At 35.1% G+C, this 21,234-nt stretch overlaps 1 pseudogene; it reads right to left on the bottom strand.

The window, feature by feature from the left end:
- Positions 1 to 4,405: 4,405 nt before the first annotated feature.
- Positions 4,406 to 6,928, bottom strand: LOC132638120 (subtilisin-like protease; annotated as a pseudogene).
- Positions 6,929 to 21,234: the final 14,306 nt, after the last annotated feature.

A 21,234-nucleotide genomic window follows, 5' to 3' on the forward strand; every position in this document is an offset into this window, starting at 1 on the left:
AATTATGAGTCATTTCATCTGTGAATTTAGCAAGAAAAAAATTAATTTTATAAAAGACCTTGTCTGAAAATGTCAGCAAATAATGGAGGTTTATAACTTCCTCAAATTGCAATTTTGATCCCCGCAAATTATCAGTTTTTTTTTATAGTGATGCTGCATGTAGTTTAATTTGTTAATTGAGTAACGTGAAAAGTAGATTGGATTGCACTAAGAATATTATGACTCAAAAAAATGTAGAGGGTTTTGAACCAAGAATACCTTCACGCTTGGTAAAATGTAAACAGGAAGAAAAAGACAAACATATGGATTCTACAAAATTTGAGTACACAAAATCGAAATATTCTGGCAGAAAGTTAATATATACACATTAATTCATACACATAACATAGCAGAACCCAAATGAAACATGAATTAGCCATTAATAAATGAAGATATACTATTTTATTAAGTATACAACATTATAAGAGAAGAAACTAAGTGAAAAGAAACACAAAAATAAACCTGTGACACGTTGCAGAATGAAGTGCCGCAAGGAAAGAACCAGTGAAAATTTAGAGGGAAAAGGGTCAAAAATACTCCTCCACTTTGGGAAAAGGGCTAAAAAATATCCTCCATTATAAATTTGAGTTAAAGATATCCCTCTCGTCATTAAAGTTTTCAAATATACCCCTGTCTTAACGGAAATCTCCAACATAACCCAATTTCATTTTTAAACGTGCTCCATTTAAATCCGACCTAACTAAATAAAAAACCCATATGAGTTACCCTCTCCTGTGCCTAGTGGCTCCAAATGTAGTACTCGGAAACAAGTTGGTCGCATATGAATTTTTTATGTAGTTAGGTCGGATTTGAATGGAACGGATTTAAAAATAAAATCAGGTTATGTTGAGGATTTCCGTTAAGACAAGAGTATATTTGAAAACTTTAATGACGAGAGAGGTATTTTTTACCTAAATTTATAATGAAGGATATTTTTAGTCCTTTTCCCAAAGTAGAGGGACATTTTTACCCTTTTCCCATTTTTAGAGAAAAGAGAAATTTTTAAGGTAGCAAAAGAAATCTAATACTCATCTTATCTTATATAGGTTTAGATAATTTCATTGAACAAAATTGAGAATGTCGGAAGACTGCAAAGACATCCCACTACTGTGGAAGATGGAACGAAACAAAATTGATTTGTGCTTCTAAATACATAATTATTAAATTTATAACTGAAAATCTATTTCTTTCTTTTGTTCAAGGATAAAATGGTCACTCAATTTTTAAAGGCATTTGGTATTTTAACTTTTTATTTAGAGTGTGCTTACTTTTAAGTTGTGTGTGTAATTCATATAATGAATATAATTATTTTAATAAATTACATAAGTCATATAGTAAAACTTAAAAAGTATGTTTAAACGACTTTGATTATGCGGTTTTTCTAACATATCAAACATTTAGCTTGACACTTTTTGTTCTTTTAATTTCAATAACACAGTTTACATATAAATTTTAGTAACATTGACTATGGTTGCAAATACTTTACATCTGAAAGCTTCTGTCTTGTCTTCAAGAAAATATAGCCTCTTCTTTCAGCATATATATCAAGAAGTTGTTGTGGAATAAAAGCTAGTCTTTTGTAAAAGTTGTACAATAATTAGATCAAGTTATATCTTTCTAAGAATGGCTAAAGATCATTATGAATTCTATTGTATACACACAAAAAATTAAAAGGTAATTGTGATAGAAAGATAGAAATACTTTATATTTACTGACATCAAAAAATTCAATTTATATATGTAAATCATTGTTGCACGTACATGTGCCTTTTGTCTGACTCAAAATTATGAGTCCTGTCATCCACAAATTATAAGGAAGAACATTAGTTAATCTGTACAAATAATAAACGTAACACTTAACTATGTTAGGTTGAAAAGATTATTTTTTGTCTTGTCTTGAAGAAAATATAGCCTCTTCTTTCAGCATATATATCACTAAGTTGTTGTGGAATAAAAGCGAGTCTTTTGTAAAAGTTGTACAATAATTAGATCAAGTTATATCTTTCTAAGAATGGCTGGCAAATAATTATCAATTCTATAGTTTACACACAAATAATTAAAAGTTGTACAATAATTAGATCAAGCTATATCTTTCTAAGAATGGCTAGCAGATAATTATCAATTCTATAGTTTACACACAAATAATTAAAAGTTGTACAATAATTAGATCAAGCTATATCTTTCTAAGAATGGCTAGCAGATAATTATCAATTCTATAGTTTACACACAAATAATTAATAGGTAATTATGATAGAAATACTTAATATTTACTGACATCCAAATTCAATTTATATATGTAAATCATTGTTGCACGTACATGTGCCTTTCGTCTGACTCAAAATTATGAGTCCCGTCATCTACAAATTATAAGGAAGAACATTAGTTAATCTGTACAAATAATAAACGTAACACTTAACTACGTTAGGTTGAAAAGATTATTTGACTGAAAGAAAATTTAAGGAATGGTAGAAAAAAATCTATTTAATAAGACCTTACAACAACAGATTTACAATTTATCAATAGTATGTACCTGCCACCAAATCGGAGGAGAAAAAGACAACAAAACTCCTTTTTTATGGCAGAAAAAAGGGACAATATTTGACACAAGAAGGTATTCTAGAAGTGAAATGAAGTGGCAATATATTATGAATTTTATAAAGAATGCACAGAATATGAAAAGATTGTGAAACAATGACTTTGGTAGCTAGTTGAAGCTCAGAGGAACAATCAGCCAAACGTGGAATTCAGTTACCAAAAATGAATAGACCTTTAATTAGGATTTGATTCAATGCAGCCAAAAAATCATTACTGCTACTGAACGTGTATTCAACTTTCATGTAATTGAAAGATTATTACTACTTGATATTCAATGAATTTGATTAGATGTTTTATTTTATTTTGATTTACAATAGGGACAAAACTGTAATCTAACTTTGAAGATAGAAACTTCCCACTTTTAGTATAATATGATTGGGTTATTAATTAATTTTCTACTGCTCTTTATATGAAAAACTAAAATATAATAATGCATGAAGTTTCTTTAGCACTTGTGAAATCTTTTTGTATTCCCGATCAAACTCATCTATAATGTTATTGGCTCTTTCACTTCTTGTCAGTTTCATACTTCTTCTAGGAGTAAGTAAATATGGACGATTATATATGAGCTCTAAATAAGCATACCGTTAGAACAAATGAAGAGGCACTGTCTATATATCAGTTTTGTAATTTAATGAGTAGCAGTTTGCAAGGGCAAAAGGTCTACAAACTCGGTTCCCCTAATGCTCCAACTTATATGATCGCAACTCTGAAATGCTTGGCAGGAGCTTTATCCTTGTCACATTTGTGTATGCGAAATTGAGATCAATGGAATTGGATTCAAGAGTTAGGATCCAAAGTATAGTTTACCTATGTAATTTTATGTTGTTTTTGTAGCATTTGGTTGCTGTCGGAGTTAACTTTTTTACGCATAGCATCAAATGTTTATAAAATAATTCAATGAGCACTTATTTTCTTATTTTCTTTGCTAAGGTTCTTACTAGTCCAATAAAAACTACTGCTTTCATGGTTAATTAATTTTATTTTCTCCAATATTGAAATCCATATCAAAAGCCTTAATTTTCTCTCCTAGCTAAGATGTAGGACCTTGTTCCCTTTACTCCGATTAGTGGTACAAGAAAAGGAAAAAAAAGATAGCTCTTTTATTTAGAATTGGAGAAGAAAGACAGATCAAAGTTCTAAGTAAGCAATTATCATCGTCATATTATTACTTTGTTTAAAATTACGGAAAAGACTCAAATATGTCATTGAACTATCAGAAATGGCTCATTTATGACATTCGTCAATAGTTTGACTCATTTATATCATCCCCGTTACCAAAATGGCTCATCCATGCCATTTTTCATTAACGTCAGTTTTACAATGCCAGATATGACATGTGGCCTCCAATTAGAGGTCCACGTCGTTTAATTAAACCAGCACAAATTTAAACTAAAACCCGATCCATAAATTTGTGCTTGTTTAATTAAACCATGTGGACCTCTAATTGGAGGCCACGTGTCATATCTGGCATTGTAAAACCAGCGTTAATGAAAAATGGCATGGGTGAGCCATTTTGGTAAAGGCGATGGCATAAATAAGTCGAACTATTGGCAAGTAACATAAATGAGCCATTTCCGATTGTTCGATGGCATATTTGAGCCTTTTCCGTTAAAATTATAATCATCAATTTCTATATGTCCCTTGAAAAACATAAGTGTGATCTAAATATATAATATTAGCTAATAAATTATGATGGCAAAATAGCAATTTATGCTATTTCACAATTTACTAAAGGCACCTGCACTCTTTAACCTTAAAATATTATTTTATTGACTATTATGTGATTTTAAAAGTTTGCACCGAATAGCATGGGATATACGTACAACACACGTATCCAAAACTAGCATACTGAAAAGAAACAACATTTCAGTATAATCAAATGTATGAGTACTATAGGCACTTGTGCATTCGATCCTAAAAGCATTAGCACTAGAATGGCTAGTCTTGTAGTTTCACTCGGCAAACACAACTGCAATTGGACTTCTCACAGAGTGCCTATTAGAAGTCCACTTCAAGAATCCCTCAACTACAATGTCTGAGCTATTGGTTGTCTTGGAAAATGTCACTTGGTATGTTAACTTCTGCTTCAACTCGGAGAAATTTAGCTCAGAGGGTTCAACTTTCACGACAACTTCTTTTGGTAAAACAATCTCCACCTTGTAAGATGATGTAGCGTCACCAACGTTGGTCACAGTTCTGCTATATGTCTTAGGAGTTGATCCAAGTCTGAATATGGAAAAAGAAGGATAGTTTAATTGTGCTTCAGGGATGCTTTTCACCTCCGAGCAATTCACCTTGCGTTGCAACAGGTTACCTAACTGTCGATTTGTGTACTTCAAACCACAGAAATAAGGTACATAATCCTCAAATGGAGTATCATAAATTAGTCCTGGATCATTTGCTCTCGATGGATTAACATGTCCAGCACCAATTGCAAAGATATCAGCAGGAAGGAGCTCTTCATCTAGTATTGGATTATTGGCAAGGTTTAATGTATCCGCGGTTGTCATCATTGCAGACTTAATAGCAGCAGGAGACCAATCAGGATGTGCGCTCTTCAGCAGAGCTGCTACGCCACTAAGGTGAGGGCAAGACATTGAGGTGCCTGATAGCATATTGAATGTGGATTTTGTGTTTTTATTGTCATCCACAGAGGTAGGCCAAGCAGCAAGGATATTAACACCAGGACCGATTATGTCAGGTTTCAATATGCCAGGACTAGCTTCACTTGGTTCGCGAGAAGAAAAAGAAGCAACCACAGGAGCATTTTTATCTCCAATTATCGTTCCTTGGAACGTGATTGTACCAACAGGGTTTGATGTTGAGTTCATATAGGCAAGAATTTTTTTTTCCATCTGTAGCTGAAACCTCCATTGCTGGAAGAACATGAGCATCAGCTGATTTAGTGACACCGTAGAGTTGCTGGTTGATGATAATCATGCCAACACCTCTAACATCCTTCACGACTTTACCCTTATCAACCCCTCGAACCCCACCACCGCCCAAACATATGACTATCTTTCCTCTTATAGCAGGGTCAGTTAGTGACCCTTGTTTGCAATAAGGGGTTTCAAATTCATCACTTGCATTTCTTCCAGCATCAAATAGAGTGAAAAATGTTGCGTTGGAAATCTTTGGATAATAAGCAGTTTCTCCTTCAAATTCCTCTCTATTTCCAAGCTTGACAGTAGCTTTTAGCTTTCTATCAAGCGTGCTGGCACCTACTGTCAGAATCCACGGGGCTGCATTTCCTACTGAGCGAAGGAAAGGACCTTCATTGCCTGCAGAGCAACTTACTAGAATACCTTTTTTTGTTGCACTGTATGCCCCAAGAGCAATTTCGTCATCATAGAAAGGTTTCGCAATTCCACAAAGGGATATTGAAAGAATATCTACACCATCATCTATAGCCGCATCCATGACAGCTAAAATCTCACTGCCAGAACAACCACCTGAATTGCATACCTTATATATGGCTATGTGGGCAAGAGGGGCAATACCAACTGCAGTTCCATTAGCATTCCCAAATACATTAGCACCTTTCACAAAGGTTCCTGCGGCTGTGCCCGCTGTGTGAGTACCATGTCCAGTATCGTCTATCGGGGAACCATTGCCAAGTTGGTAAGACCTTGCTCCAATGAGCTTGTTGTTGCACTTGTTCTTGAAATTGGACTCACACATTCCCTTCCACTTAGCAGGCGGAGAGGGCATCCCAATGTCGCTAAACGAAGGATGGTCAGGACAAATTCCAGTGTTTATAACTCCAATGATCACGCCTTTTACATAGTTGGAATCCATCCACAAGCCCATGTTCTGTTGCAAACCAAGAAAGCTTGGTGTATGAGTAGTGTGCAAGGACAATATCCTCTGAGGCTGTGCAGAAACAAAGCCCGGTTTCCTCTCTATTTCCTTCACTTGTGATGAAGTTAGTCTTGCTGCAAAGCCTTTCATCACATTGTGATAGGAATAGATCATGCTAGCAGGCTTTTCATTTCCACTTGAGCTAATTGTTGTAGTTTTAGGCAAAAAAGAAAGGTAATAGCTCTCTAAATCCATAGATGATGATAGAGTAGAAATTTGGCTTTGTGGGGATTCAACATGGACTATATAAGTCTCAATATCACTCTGAATACTAGGCCATGGAAAAGAACAAAAGATGAAAATAAGAAGGATTTTCAAGAACCCCATTGCTGCAAATGGGCACCTATAGAAGAACTGAATGATGTATTTGGAAAGTGAATTTGATGAATTCCTCTGCTTTGGAGAAACTGTCTATATATGGTGCTTTTTTCTTGAACCATTCAAGTTCATGGCTTTATTTTCCTCCACTAGCAAAATCAATCAAGACAGCTTAAGCATATAATGGAAGGAGACTTTTTTGGTCATTACACGGTAAACTCACACAGTTAAATTTAATCGTGCACTTTATGTTAGAAAAACGGTTGTGGAAAAAGAACTACCATGTGGAGAAGAAAATTAAAAGTACTAAAGTTTAATGAAAAGAAAGGCCAGTAGTGTGAATGCGACTAGCTAAATTGAATTATATTCTATAAAGCGATTCTTTTTTTTTTTAACAAAAAAAAGGGACTCCTCGAACAGTTTATCTAATGATGTCTTAGGACGAGTATAGTTGTATATGGATACAGTGATGCTACAGTAATATTCTTTCACAAGAGAAATGTTTAACTCCTGTAAAACACGTATAGCCTGTTTGCCTAAGCTTCGAAAACAACTTATTTTGAAAAGTACTTTTTGCCAAAAGTGCATTTCAAAAAAGTATTTTTTGTCAAAAACAGTGTATGTTTGGCCGATTAATTTAAAAGACACTTTTAAATAGCAATTAGTGTTTGGACAAGTTTTTAAAAAGTGTTTTTAAGTGTATTTTTCTCAAAAGTGTTTTTGGGCAAAAGCTATTTTTTTAGCTTCTGAAAAACTGCTTCTGTTACTCCCCAGAAGTAGTTATTTTCTCCCACAAGCTTGGCCAAACACTTCACTTTTTTAAAAATAAGCACTTATTAAAAAAAATAAGTACTTTTTGGAGAAAAATAAACTTGGCCAATCAGGCTATTAGTCATAAAAAGTTGCAAATATTCTGGTCAAATGGAATTAACGACTCGTAAGGTAGACAACTAGCTTGATGTTGAAGTGTAATTTTATCAAAATCATGAAGATATTTAATATCCTTCTTCGAATAACTAACCTAAATAGCCGTCTATTTCAAGCATTTAAACTAAAAATAGCTGAGGGATGTATAACACATGTATTTAATTCATGTATAATATGTGTATAATCGTATATAATCAATGCATTATGGTGTAATGATCTCTTTTTTCTTTTGGGGCACGATACATATAAAATTCTTCGCTGGCATAAAGTATTGAGTTTTCACATCTGCTATTTTGAATGGGAATGTATCTTTATATGGTCTTGAGTAATCAACACCTCATGAGCTAGCTTTTGATTTGAGTTGCCATGGTATCAGAGTAAGTTCTGATGGAAAATTTTATATAGTCCATACAAGATCGCAAGTACAGTCAAACCTCTATATAATTGTCATTCGTTATAACAACATTTCACTATAACGGCCTGATTTTCTCTGGAACTGATTTTTCATGTTATATTTTACTTCTCTATAACAACATTTTACCTATAATATTAGTGACATTCATTATAACGGTACACTCTTTTTAAAATTACCTCTCTATAACAGTCAAACTCAAATATTGTGTAATAATATTTTGTAAGAAATATATTTTGCATACAAAATATGAAAATATTTAAGCTAATCATCATTAATGTCATGCGCATAGTAAATTTCAATTACAAATATCTAAAAGAAAAAATTTATAACCCAAATCCCCTCTCATAACACTAATCAAGCAAAGAATGCTACCACTTATATGGAGTTTGACGCAACACTTCCAATCCTTTAAACTTACACTGATGAAGAGATTATTGCACAAGTCATAGGAGTGGAAGAACAAGAGACAACAGATGCAAAAGGTGGCAACGAAAGTTCTAATGAACTAAAGAAAAGCCTCTACCTACTGCTGCTTGGGGTCAGGTAGAAGAGTAAATTGGTAAGCTCTTAGACATGAGCCGACACTATACATATATTTTTGTTTCTGCTCTCAGAAAAATCTCAATTTGGCTCTTTAAATAGTTGCTTGAATTAGACTTGGAGATATTTATATTGCTTGATAAAATAAAAATAAAAATAAGCTCTTAGACATCCTTCAACGGAAATCTATTGAATTCCCTTTTGCTGAAAGTTTGAACAAAAATCTTCGTCAATTCAAACGTTATATTATCACTACAAGTGTAGAATTTTTATGTCAAACTTGAAATATTAAAACTTTTAATTAATTTTAAATGTATAAGTTCCTTCGATTTTAATTTCTTATCGGTACGGTACAACTAGTTATGAATTAAAGAGTAATTTATTAGTCTTTTCAATTTTTAATTAATGTTATGAAATCAATTGAGATTTTAAAATTAACAAGTATTTATTTTCGTTTATAACATAAAAAGTATAGAAAAATAACTTTTTATGTATTTTTGTTTATAACAGCTAAATGATATTTAAACATGAAATGTCAGTATACATACATAAGAGCACCTCACTATAGCAGCTATGAAATTTTCGGACAAACGCTGCCATTAAGAGAGGTTTGACTGTAAATCATTAGACAGAGATAAAAAAATCTAGAGGATTAGTAAGGACATTTACCGTGATCCATTGTAAGAATCGATGGAGGAAGTCATGATCTTTTAAGTTTTGTTACTTTTTTTGGTTGTACTTCTCAAAATCAGCAGAAAAGAAAAGAAGCCAGAGCACATTAGCCATACAAGAACACCACTGGGAATCAAATGGTCTAATGGATCTCAAAATCAAAAGTAAATCTTGCAGTTCACACAAATTCACCAAACTTTACTTTTTAATTATTTGAATTAGTATTGGATTTCTAAATATATACATATTTTAAATCCGTATATGTTTATTGGTTTGGTTGGTTTTTTTTTTTTTTTTTTGGTTTAACACCAAAATAAACCAAATGTTATCGGTTTTTGAAAATTTAAAACTAAAATCAAACCAAACCGAGCCGGTTTTCGGTTTATTAACTCGGTTTGACTCGATTTACCGATTCGGATCGGTTTTTCGGTTTTATTTGAACACCCCTAATCACAACCCAATAGCAACATTGCTTTCCCTAGTTCTTGTTTTTGTGGAAAATACAACTAAGGTAAAGTTGGTTAATCTAATTTCTTTGCAAGACAAACTTGTACATAGGTGATGTTACATTGGTCCCCTTTAATTGTGGAAGCTGGACTTGGTCAGTGACATGTATCGTTGGCATGTGCTACTTCCTACAAAATTCAATACTTGGCTACAGATTTCTCAGTTGGGCACAATATGTTAAAAAGTGTCCCTCTCAATTAAATACAAAGTCTTTTCTAGGAAACTCATAGGGTTGTCTATATTAGTTTCCTTGATTAATAAATCCAGTGTCACGTCCTAATTAATTTTGAAGCCACCAAAGACTTGACTTTCTTTTTAGGAATACTAGAACTTTTGGTCCCTCACTAATTGATAAATTTTTATTTTAATTCTTGGGATATTCGACAAAATAGATTTAATCTTTAATTAATTGAAATATATGTTTTGGTCCCTTTTCGTAAAAGATATGTTATATTTGTAATATTTTTACAATTATATTAGTGTCGAATACAATTAAAGTAATAGTACAAGCGTAACAAATAGCACATAAGTAATTAAGTGATGAAACAATTGGTAACTATGGTAAATTTTGAATATTCACAAGCAAAGGGATCAAAAGTGCACATTTTACAAAAACTAAGATCAAAATTTGCCAACAATTGGGGGACCAAAAGTATTGTTAACCCTTCTTTATATATTTTGGCTTTGTTGATCAATGACGAAGTCTGAATTTTCATTAAAAAGAGTCAAAATATTAATAATTAAATATATGAAGAAATTATTTATCTGCACTATATAATTTTCCAACGAAGGGGTGTCAACCACAAGGGTGGATCCACCACGCATCAAATTACTTTTTGTAGTCCACTGAGCTGATTAATTTCGTATTCATCGCATAGTGTCCACTAAAGATTTCATTGGAGCTTCTACATAAACTGCTTTGTCCTTAAACTATTTAACTTACTTTTCTTTTCTTCTCCACTTACAAATTTAAATTTTAGGCTTCGATAGAAAGGAGTTGTTCACTTGTTTTGCTCATTACACGTCAAACTCGCTAAGAAACTTTTTGAATTATATACGTTGTTGTATTATTGTGTGGGAAAAGAAGAACAATGATTGGAAGAAAAATTGAATTATTCACATTGTTGTATTATTGTGTGGGAAAAGAAGAACCATGATTGCAAGAAAAAGTACTACGTAAGAGACAAGGAAAAAGAAAATGACATATCACAGTTTGAATGAGCAACTCAGAGTCCGGTCGGAATTTTACACAAATAGCCGGTTGAATTCATTGTTTACGTTTTCTAACTCGTACTAGTATGCATCTATATATATATATATATATATATATATATACACATATGTTATACACTTATCGACTATTTTTATTTTAAGCAATTGAGTAGGCGGCTATATGAGTTGATTCTTTTTTCCCTTGGCACAACCCCTTCTCTGATCCCCCCGCATCCCATATAATTGGGCCGGGCTGAGTTTTATCGGCCCAACTCAAGCTGTAATCGGATTGATCCAGCCTAGTATATACCCATAACTCGGACTAAAACATGTGTGCTGTACTGGGTCATGGTTGTGGATTGAGCTTAATTTACTTTTTTCCAAAGAAGAGGATTAATGTTTAATTACATTTATTTAGAAATTTTGTATTTATATAGTTTGAGGCGGAAATGGTAGATTAATGCTATATCTGCCTGAATTAGAATATTGTCTAATTGAACTATTGTCTATAAATTGATTTATCTTAAAGACCATTGTTTTTTTTTTTCCGGTCCATTGCCTATAAATTGGTTTATCTTAAAGGCCATTCTTTTTTGTCCGATAAAATAAAAGGAAGAATGGTCTCTAAGATAAATCAGTTTATAGACAATAGAACTCGAAACTTATACTTTTTTCCCAATGCTGGAGGTGCAAATATAGTCCCGCATTAGTAGTTAGTGAAATTCTTTGTTTTTATATATATAAAGTGAAGGGATACTTTTTTATAATATGAGACATTTTAGGGAAAATTGTTTAAGCCTAGCTCAGCGATCATAAGATCCAATCCTTATTTTATCTGATGATATTTATTGGGAGGACTGATATTTCTCTACTTAAGTATTAGGAATGACTATATTTGGATTCAACGAGTATCTTTTAGAACTAGCAAGTGACCTTTTGACTCAAATATGAAGATAATAATAGGATTCCCTAACAGGCTAAACTACATATTAATTTCAAAAATAAATTTGCACATTTTTACGATTTTCCCCTTCTTTTGGGACAAGTAGCACATTAATTAAGTTGTTCACACTTGTAAAGGCGCTAATGAATAATGGGCCATATACAATTAGTAACAATGCTTTCCCTAGTTCTTCTTCTTGGATTTTTTTAGACGTCGAAAATCAAAACAAATTTATGTTTTTATACTAACATGATTTAGAGTAAAAACAAATTTATTTACACACATGGCGCCTATGTGGACTGATAAGGAGTCCTAATCACCCATCCGTTAGTGATAAGGGCATTTTAACAAGTATGTTGACGGAGGGGCATATTTGATCGCTCAGTCTAACGAGGGCAATTTTAATTCATAGACAATACTTGGAGGGTAAATTTGACCCTTTTCCCATTGTTAAATTGCTCTGCTCATTACAAATCAAACTCACAATGAAACTTTTTGAGTTATTTGCATTGAAGTAAACCTGTCAATTGGGTTGGGTCGGCCCAGGCCCGGCCCACCTAATCCGACCCGAAACGGAACCCGGTAAGAGGGATAGTGGGCTGGGCTAATGAAAAAATTTAGGGGGATGGGCCGGACATGCCATGTATCCCGGTAGCCCGGCCCACCAATATTTTTTTTTGAATTAATAAAGGTGATTTTTACTAGGTGCAACACATTTATAGAGTTTAGTAACACAAATGGCACATTTATATATATTAACACATTTATAATTCTGCATTGATTTGATAATCAAATGAGATACCACCGAATCTGGGATTTCATATTTTGTTCCTTTTTTCAACGTACACTAATTATTCTCTTTGTATGTTTATTTTAAGAATAATTAATTAATGTAAAGTAGATATATTATTGATTTATTTGTTCACTTAAAAGCTAATAAATATTATACTATGCTTAATATATATTGCTACTATAACATTTTATTTGCATTATTATTTCAAATGTACAATTTACATACATACAATATTTGATATGTACTCATAATATAGGTTTATCACATATATAATTGACCTAAAAACACATAAGCATCATCATCCAAATTTATAACATGGTTAAATAATATGTATACTATTCAAACTTGAAAATAATAAAGCAATTACGTTTCCAATATAGAAATAAAATTAAAAAGAAATATAATAGAAGAGGAAATTAACAAATTGCACACATTTTCCAGGCCCAAAAAGTGAATGAATTGATGTCCCTAATTTTTAGTCTAGGAAAAGGGCTCCTATTAATTAGGAGATAGCAGTTGCTTTCGGTTTTTAAGGACACGAAAAAGGGAACTTGTTTAGGTTGGAATTATGAGATAATATGAAGAAGAATGAATTGAATTTATAGACTGAAAATAGGGGCAAAGTATAATTTAAGGAACTTGATGGTTAAAATAAAGTTGGCAACAACTAGATTTTAGAGTATCAAATTTAATTTTAAAAAAAAATTAAATATTTAAAACCCGGCCCGACCCAATTAGGCCACTATATACCCCTACCCGGGTAGGGGGCTGGCACAGACACCCTTTCCCCTCCTCAAGCCCAGCCCCTTAACTATGGCCCAGCCCGGAATCGACCCCCACGTGGGTCGCATTTACATGGCCTGGCCCGTTTGACAAGCTTACATTGAAGTAACTAGCAAACTATGCCAGTGCGATGCACGGGGCCCAACATGATTAATTTGATTACTTAATTTAGGGATTAATAACGAGATTTCGAATCAACTTATTGGTCTTATGGTATAACTTAGTATCGAGGATGAGACCAAAGAACTGTATTTGTTTATAAACTCTCCAGGGGGCTAGGTCTATGCAATTTATGCGACCAGATGTTCATACAGTATGCATGGGATTAGCCGCTTCAATGAGATCTTTTATCCTGATCGGAGGAGAAATTACCAAACGTCTAGCAATTCCCTCACGCTTGGCGCCAATGAGGTTTTTATTTGAGAGAAAAAAGAAGATTATGCCTTCGCCATATGAATACAAAGTAATAATAGCATGGCACTTCGAATTCGCTATGAGAAATTTTTGTATTTTATTTTTTTCAAGACATTAGATTTTGTATCGAGAGAGTAGTATGAGATAAGGGGCATTTCTGATTTGCTCTTATCTATCGGGAGTTCAGTTCAGTGTCACAAACTTTTTTGTTTTCATGCCGGAGAGTTCTTAACAATATTTATGTTATGAAAGAGTACAAAAAAAAAAAGATTTTTTCCTTATTTGATAGGATTAAAAAGAAACTTTGGGATTGCTGAATCACAGACAAAAAAAATAAATAAACATATTTATGGTTTGTATATTTTTGCAAAGGATACCACGATTCTCCTTAGTGAGTCTCCATATTTTATTTCTTTTCCTCTTATTTTCCCCCTTAATTTCTCATTTGTTGTTAAAATTTATCTTATTTTGATTATGTCCGCCTCTTTTTATAATTGATAAGTTGATAATTCAAATATCTTACATGTCAAATTTATAATCACAAGATTCAAAAGTCTATTTTTATTTCTTAAACTCCGTGTCTAGCCAAACTTAGACACTTAAATTGAGACAGAGGGAGTGTATGCCAAATGAAGGAAATGAAAGGACAATTGAGACACTGCGGACACATGGGGACCTAAAAAGCAAACACATAAGAGGTAGAATTAATGTTAAACTTCTGAAATGTACACATGTTAGTCCCTGCTAAGAGTACAATTTCATATGCTTTCTATAATAGAGTAATAAAATGAAGTGTAGAAGTAAAGAAATATGATAATGTAAAAGTGTAATGCATGTGTACAGGTGACAAACCAAGTAGTAGTACTTGTTAAATAAAGTGGACCCACAACTGAAAATAAAGGAAAGAAATCGAGTATAATTGAAATAAGTCCAAATTTAGTGTACAACTCAGACAACTTTTAGTACAATTTGTTGTTGTTATGTTCGTCCCTCTTGGACACTTATATATATTAGAAATATTGTGTGGAAAAAGAAGAACCGTGATTGAAGGAAAAAGTACTACGTAAAAGATAAGGAATAGAAAAAGATTATAGTCAAGAAGGAAATTGTCAAGAATGTTGAGAATGGATATGTAACACCTCGTACCTTTAACGAAAGCTTTGACCATGATCCTAGACTTAGAAAATCAGATAAAGAATGTGGGAATAGGAATTTCCCTGTTCAGTTGTAAGATGAGGGTTTACGCCCATGAACAGTGACCGTATTTCAGTTTACGGGCCGTAATTCAAGTCGTAAACTGGTACCAAGGATTTCTGAGCATTCTAGAATTTGGCATTTGGATGTCAAATGGTTAAATAGGGACCGTATTTCAAAATACGGCCAATTTTTCAAAACGTAAATCTGGGAATACTTCCTTGATGAAAGTTGTAGATCTTTAAAATACCTTTCCAACGGTATATTATGGGGGTCAAACGGACATCTGTACAAAGAGTTATGGCCATTTTACTGAAGAGACGCAGTGTCGTTCGTATTTCAAAATACGGACCGTATTTCAAAATACAGCCTGTATTTCAAAATACGGCCAGTATTTAACTGGGCGAAAATTTTATTTTTCCAGAACAGTATATATTCATCCGTATCAGTTCACATCATTATTTTTCATTCCTTCAAGCCCTAGAACGACCTCCTACCGTCCTCCATCATCAAGAACACCAAGGTAAGCCAACTATAATTATTCCAACTCAATTCTAACATATATCTTAATAATCTAAGTACGAAATTATTGTTCCTAATCTAGGTAATCTAGGATTTTCTAGAAAACCCATCTCAAGGTTCAAGAATCAAGATTTAGGAAATCTTCTTCAATACTCAAGTCTCTAGTTCAAATTTTGTAGTAATTAAGGTATGTAGAACTTCCATCCACATGTGGGAATCTCTACGTTCTTCCCCATGCTCTGTATTCTTGATATCCATAAAGTTCAAACCCTAGGGTATTAAACCCAATATATTGGTAGCCCATATTTATGTATTTATGTACATGAATTTTGTATCTATATTCGTTATTGTATTCCTAATCTTCCATTACGGTTATTAGGAACCCTAGCTTAATCCAAGAATCGTGAATTCTTCCTCATGTGTTCTCATTATGTTTATATGAGACTTTATGATTTTATGTAGCAAGTTACAAGCATGTTTTCAAGTCAATTATAATTATATATATATATATAATTATGAACTATTGTTATTACTCATGAATCAAGAACATGTTTGCAAGACTATTACAAGATATTTCATGAAATCATAATTACAAGTTATTTCACGAAAATCATGGGCTTCTTAGCCAACTATATCATGTTCATGCTTTTGGGAATTGCTTAGTTAACCGAGAAGGCTCGGATAGCTTGAAACTACGTTGCCACCGTAGGATAAGGATTGTCAACAAAGAGGCAGCACCTTGATTATGCAGTTTGGATCCTTACATGCTTATTATCACTTAAATCTCTTATCCCTAGCAAGGTGTGAGTGTTCTCCTGGTAGGACGCAAGTACCAGATCATGTTGTCGGTTATACTATAGCGTTCCCCACGTTACAAGCTGTTTTACAGATATGTATTTCCATTGATTTACTGTTTTCAGACTTTACTCACGTTTCATGCTCATGTTCAAGCTACATTCAGTTTCAGTTCATGTTCTATACCTATGTTATGCCATGTTCTTCATTTGAGCAGGTCTTACATACTAGTACTATTCACCATGTACTAACGTCCCTTTTGCCCGGGGCCTGCACTTCACGGTGCAGATAACGATTTTCAGAAACATACATCTGAGCAGTAGGATCACTTCAGTTATCAGCTTATTGGTGAGGCCCACTCCTCTCGGGGTTCAACATAGAGTCTGCATTAGTATTCAGTTTATGGTAGTCTAGGGCCATGTCCTGGTAGTTAGTATTCAGACATGTTTTAGAGGTTTCATAAACAGATGTTAGTTCACAGAGTCAGTTGTGCTTTCATGTTTGCAGACTATTATGTTTTCATGATATTTCATGCTATGAGATAATTGCATCATATAGATTATATTGTTTTGATGCTTCATGTTGACAAGCAAGCCATGAGGTTCGGTCGGACACATGCAAGCAAGGCTCGAGTGTCGTGTTACGCCCAGGCCATGGTTCGGGGCGTGACAAAGCTTGGTATCAGATCCTAGGTTCGAGTGTCTTTAAGGAGTCTATGAAACCGTGTCCAGTGGGGTCACTTTTATATGTGTGAGGGCTCCATACATATAAATAGTTGACCACCAAGACATTCAGGATTATCTTACTTCTTTCATATTCTAGATCGTGCAGTTAGAGCAGTACTTTTAGGACGTCTTTCTAATTCGTGCGTGTACGTATTTTCCGAAAATGCCTGCGAAAAGGAAATACACCAGAAAGGCTATAGCCACCAGCCAAAGGGCTACTGTGGAAGCAACTCGCGAGGAGACTGTTCTGACTCAGACAGTAGCCCCAACAGCTCCTACAATAACACCCCATATTGATTCGGATCGGGATGTTAGGAATGCTATCAATATGCTCACACAACTAGTAGCAGCTCAGGCCCAACGTCAGGAATCTGGGTCAAGTTCAAGAGGTAATGGAGAGTCTTCTAAGACTAAGGACTTTCTCAGAATGAATCCCCCAGTCTTTACGGGGACAAAGAAAGATGAGGACCCTCAGGACTACATCGATGCTCTTCAGAAAATCTTCAGGATTATGACAGTTACGGAAATGGAAGCAGCTACTTTTGAAGCTCATCAGCTTCAGAACATTGCTAACACCTGGTATGAATCTTGGCAATTATCCCGAGGTGAGGATGCACCTGATGCTACATGGGATGAATTCACAAGTGCATTCCTGGACCACTTCATGCCAATAGAAGTCAGATAAGCTAAGGCTGAGCAATTCCTGAAGCTTAAACAGAATGGTAGGTCAGTTCAGGACTACTATTTAGAATTTATCAGTCTGGCTAAGCATGCTCCAAATATGGTACCGGACATGAGGGCAAGAGTGAGGAGGTTTATTAGCGGTCTTGATCCCTATTTGTACGATGGGGCCAATATTGCGGCACAAAATAGAGGGATGACTATCTCCAAGATGGTTGCTTTCGTACAAGGGAATGAGACAAGGGTAAAGGAGGAGGAAGCCTTGCAGAAAGAGAAAGACAAGGAGTTCAACAAGAGGGCCAAGTCTACCGGACAGTTCAGCGGTAATGAAAATAGAAAGTTATTTAAGAATAGGTCAGCCGGACCTACTCCGTCCACGACAAGTGCTCCAGTTTCCAAGTTCAGGAAAGATAACCGTCAACAGAATTTCAGGTCGTCAGGCTCCCAGTCTCATGCCAGTGTGACTCAGAGTAACTTCACCAACCCGATTTGTGCTAAGCGTGGGAAGAGGCATCCTGGGGAGTGCCGCTCTGGATCGAATATTTGCTATGGGTGTGGCCAGCCGGGCCATGTTCAGCGAAATTGCCCTTCAATCAAAGAGGGCACATGAGGTAATCGGACTTAGTCAGTAAATTCATCAATTCCTCATAATAACCAGACTCAGGCAGGATGTGTACCAGCTAGATCCGGCAACACAAGCGGTGGCCCAAACCGTTTGTATGCTTTGATCGGGCCCTAGGATAGCGATGCCCGTACTGATGTTGTCACAAGTGTACTCACTGTTTTCAATTTCGATGTTTATGCTCTCATGGACCCTGGATCCACCCTATCACCCCTTATGTTGCTAGGAAATTTGGTATTGAACCTGAAAAGTTAAAAGAACCTTTTGAAGTGTCAACTTCAATTGGTGAGTCAGTCATAGCCCGACATGTCCATAAGGGCTGTCCAGTCAGAGTCTATCACCATGTTGTTCCAGCTGACCTATGTGAGTTAGAAATGGTAGATTTGGATGTAATCATGGGCATGGACTGGTTATATTCATGTTATGCGTCAGTTGATTGTAGAACCAAAACTATAAATCTCAAGTTTCCTAATGAGCCAATCTTAGAGTGAAAGGGTGATTCAGTGAGTCCTAAGGGTAGGTTTATTTCTTACCTCAAGGCAAGAAAAATGGTGTCTAAGGGTTATATCTATCATCTCGTTCGGGTTAGGGATTCAGCTCCCCAGACCCCAATTCTTCAGTCAGTCTCTGTTGTTAATGAGTTTCCAGAAGTCTTCCCGAGAATCTTCCCGGAATTCTTCCTGATAGGGAAATCGATTTCGCAATTGACCTACTCCCAGGTACGAAACCTATATCTATTCCACCTTGTAGGATGGCTCCAGCTGAATTATGCGAGCTTAAGGCTCAACTCAAAGATCTTTTAGACAAGGGTTTTATCCGACCCAGTGTCTCTCCATGGGGTGCCCCAGTCCTTTTCATTCACAAGAAAGATGGTTGTTTGCGTATGTGCATTGACTATCGTCAGCTTAATAAAGTCACGGTCAAGAACAAATACCCTCTTCCATGAATAGATGATTTATTTGATCAGCTTCAGGGTGCCCAATGTTACTCCGAGATAGATCTCCGATCAGGTTACCATCAGCTTAAGGTTAGGGGACAAGATATTCTAGACAGCCTTTAGAACCAGATATGGTCATTTCGAATTCTGTGTCATGTCCTTCGGTTTGACCAATGCCCCAGCAGCATTTATGGACCTCATGAATCGAGTCTTCAAGCCATACCTCTACCTCTTTGTCATTGTCTTCATAGATGATATCCTCATTTACTCCCATAGTGAGGCCGAGCACGTTGAACACCATCGTATAGTTCTTCAGATTCTTAAGGACCGAAAGTTGTATGCAAAATTCTCTAAGTGTGAATTTTGGCTCAAGTCAGTAGCCTTTTTAGGTCATGTGATTTCTGGTGAGGGTGTTCAGGTTGACTCTCAGAAGATTGAGGCTGTTAAGAATTGGCCCAGACCCGCATCAGTTTCAGATATCCGCAGTTTCTTGGGTCTAGCAGGCTATTATCGACGTTTCTTAGAGGGATTTTCGTCTATTTCAGCACCATTGACCAAGCTGATGAAGAAGGAAGTTAAATTTCAGTGGTCAGATGCCTGTGAGCGCAGTTTCGAGTAATTAAAAATGAGACTGACTTCTGCGCCAGTTTTGACTCTACTAGAGCGAACCGAAGGGTTCGTGGTTTATTGTGATGCTTCGGGAGTTGGTTTCGGATGTGTCTTAATGCAGCATGGTAAAGTTGTAGCTTATGCATCTCGTCAGCTCAAGGTTCATGAAAAGAATTAACCGACTTATGACCTAGAGTTCGCAGCTGTAGTTTTTGGACTTAAGATATGGTGTCACTATTTGTATGGAGTGCATGTTGATATTTTCACAGATCATAAAAGCCTGCGGTATATCTTCAAGCAAAGGGAGTTGAATCGTAGGCAAAGGAGATGGCTCGAATTGCTTAAGGATTATGATGTGGATATTCTTTATCATTCGGGGAAAGCGAATGTTGTAGCTGATGCTCTTAGTCGGCGTTCCATGGGAAGTTTAACCCTCGTGGACATGGATAAGAGAGTTATGACAAAGGAAATTCACCATTTGGCCAATCTTGGAGTTCGACTTTTGGACTCTGAGGATGGTAGTGTGGTTGTTCAGAATAGGGATCTTTCCTCTGTAGTCGTTGAAGTCAAGGAGAAACAGTTTAATGATCCCTACTTGTTGCAGCTGAAAGAGGGGATTCACAAGCATAAGACGACGGCTTTCGAACAAGGGGGAGATGATGGTACCTTGAGGTACCGAGGTAGATTGTATGTTCCAGAGCGAATCATGTCAGAAGCTCACAATTCCAGGTATCCCATTCACCCAGGTTCCACTAAGATGTATCATGATCTTAAGGAGATTTACTGGTGGAACGATGATAAAAAAAATCTATTTTGAGATGCTAATCCCGTGGTAATGATGTTTTGAATGTCAATTTCGAGGCTCGAAATTCAATTTATGAAAACGAGTTAGATAGCATTAGTGAACATTATAAAAAATAAAAAGTGTCTACTTTGTTGCATTCACCAATTTGGCTTGGTGGTTTAGTCTCTCTTTTTTACTTAATTCTTTTTTATGCCAATAACATGGGATCAAACCTTGGTGGGAGCATTGAATAAGATATATTATACCTTGGTTGAACCTCTCGTATGGGATGAATTATTTTTTAATATAATATTTTTATTTCAAAACACTTAAATCAAAATCCT

The sequence above is a fragment of the Lycium barbarum genome, chromosome 4, assembly GCF_019175385.1.
Source record: "Lycium barbarum isolate Lr01 chromosome 4, ASM1917538v2, whole genome shotgun sequence".
Taxonomy (NCBI): domain Eukaryota; kingdom Viridiplantae; phylum Streptophyta; class Magnoliopsida; order Solanales; family Solanaceae; genus Lycium; species Lycium barbarum.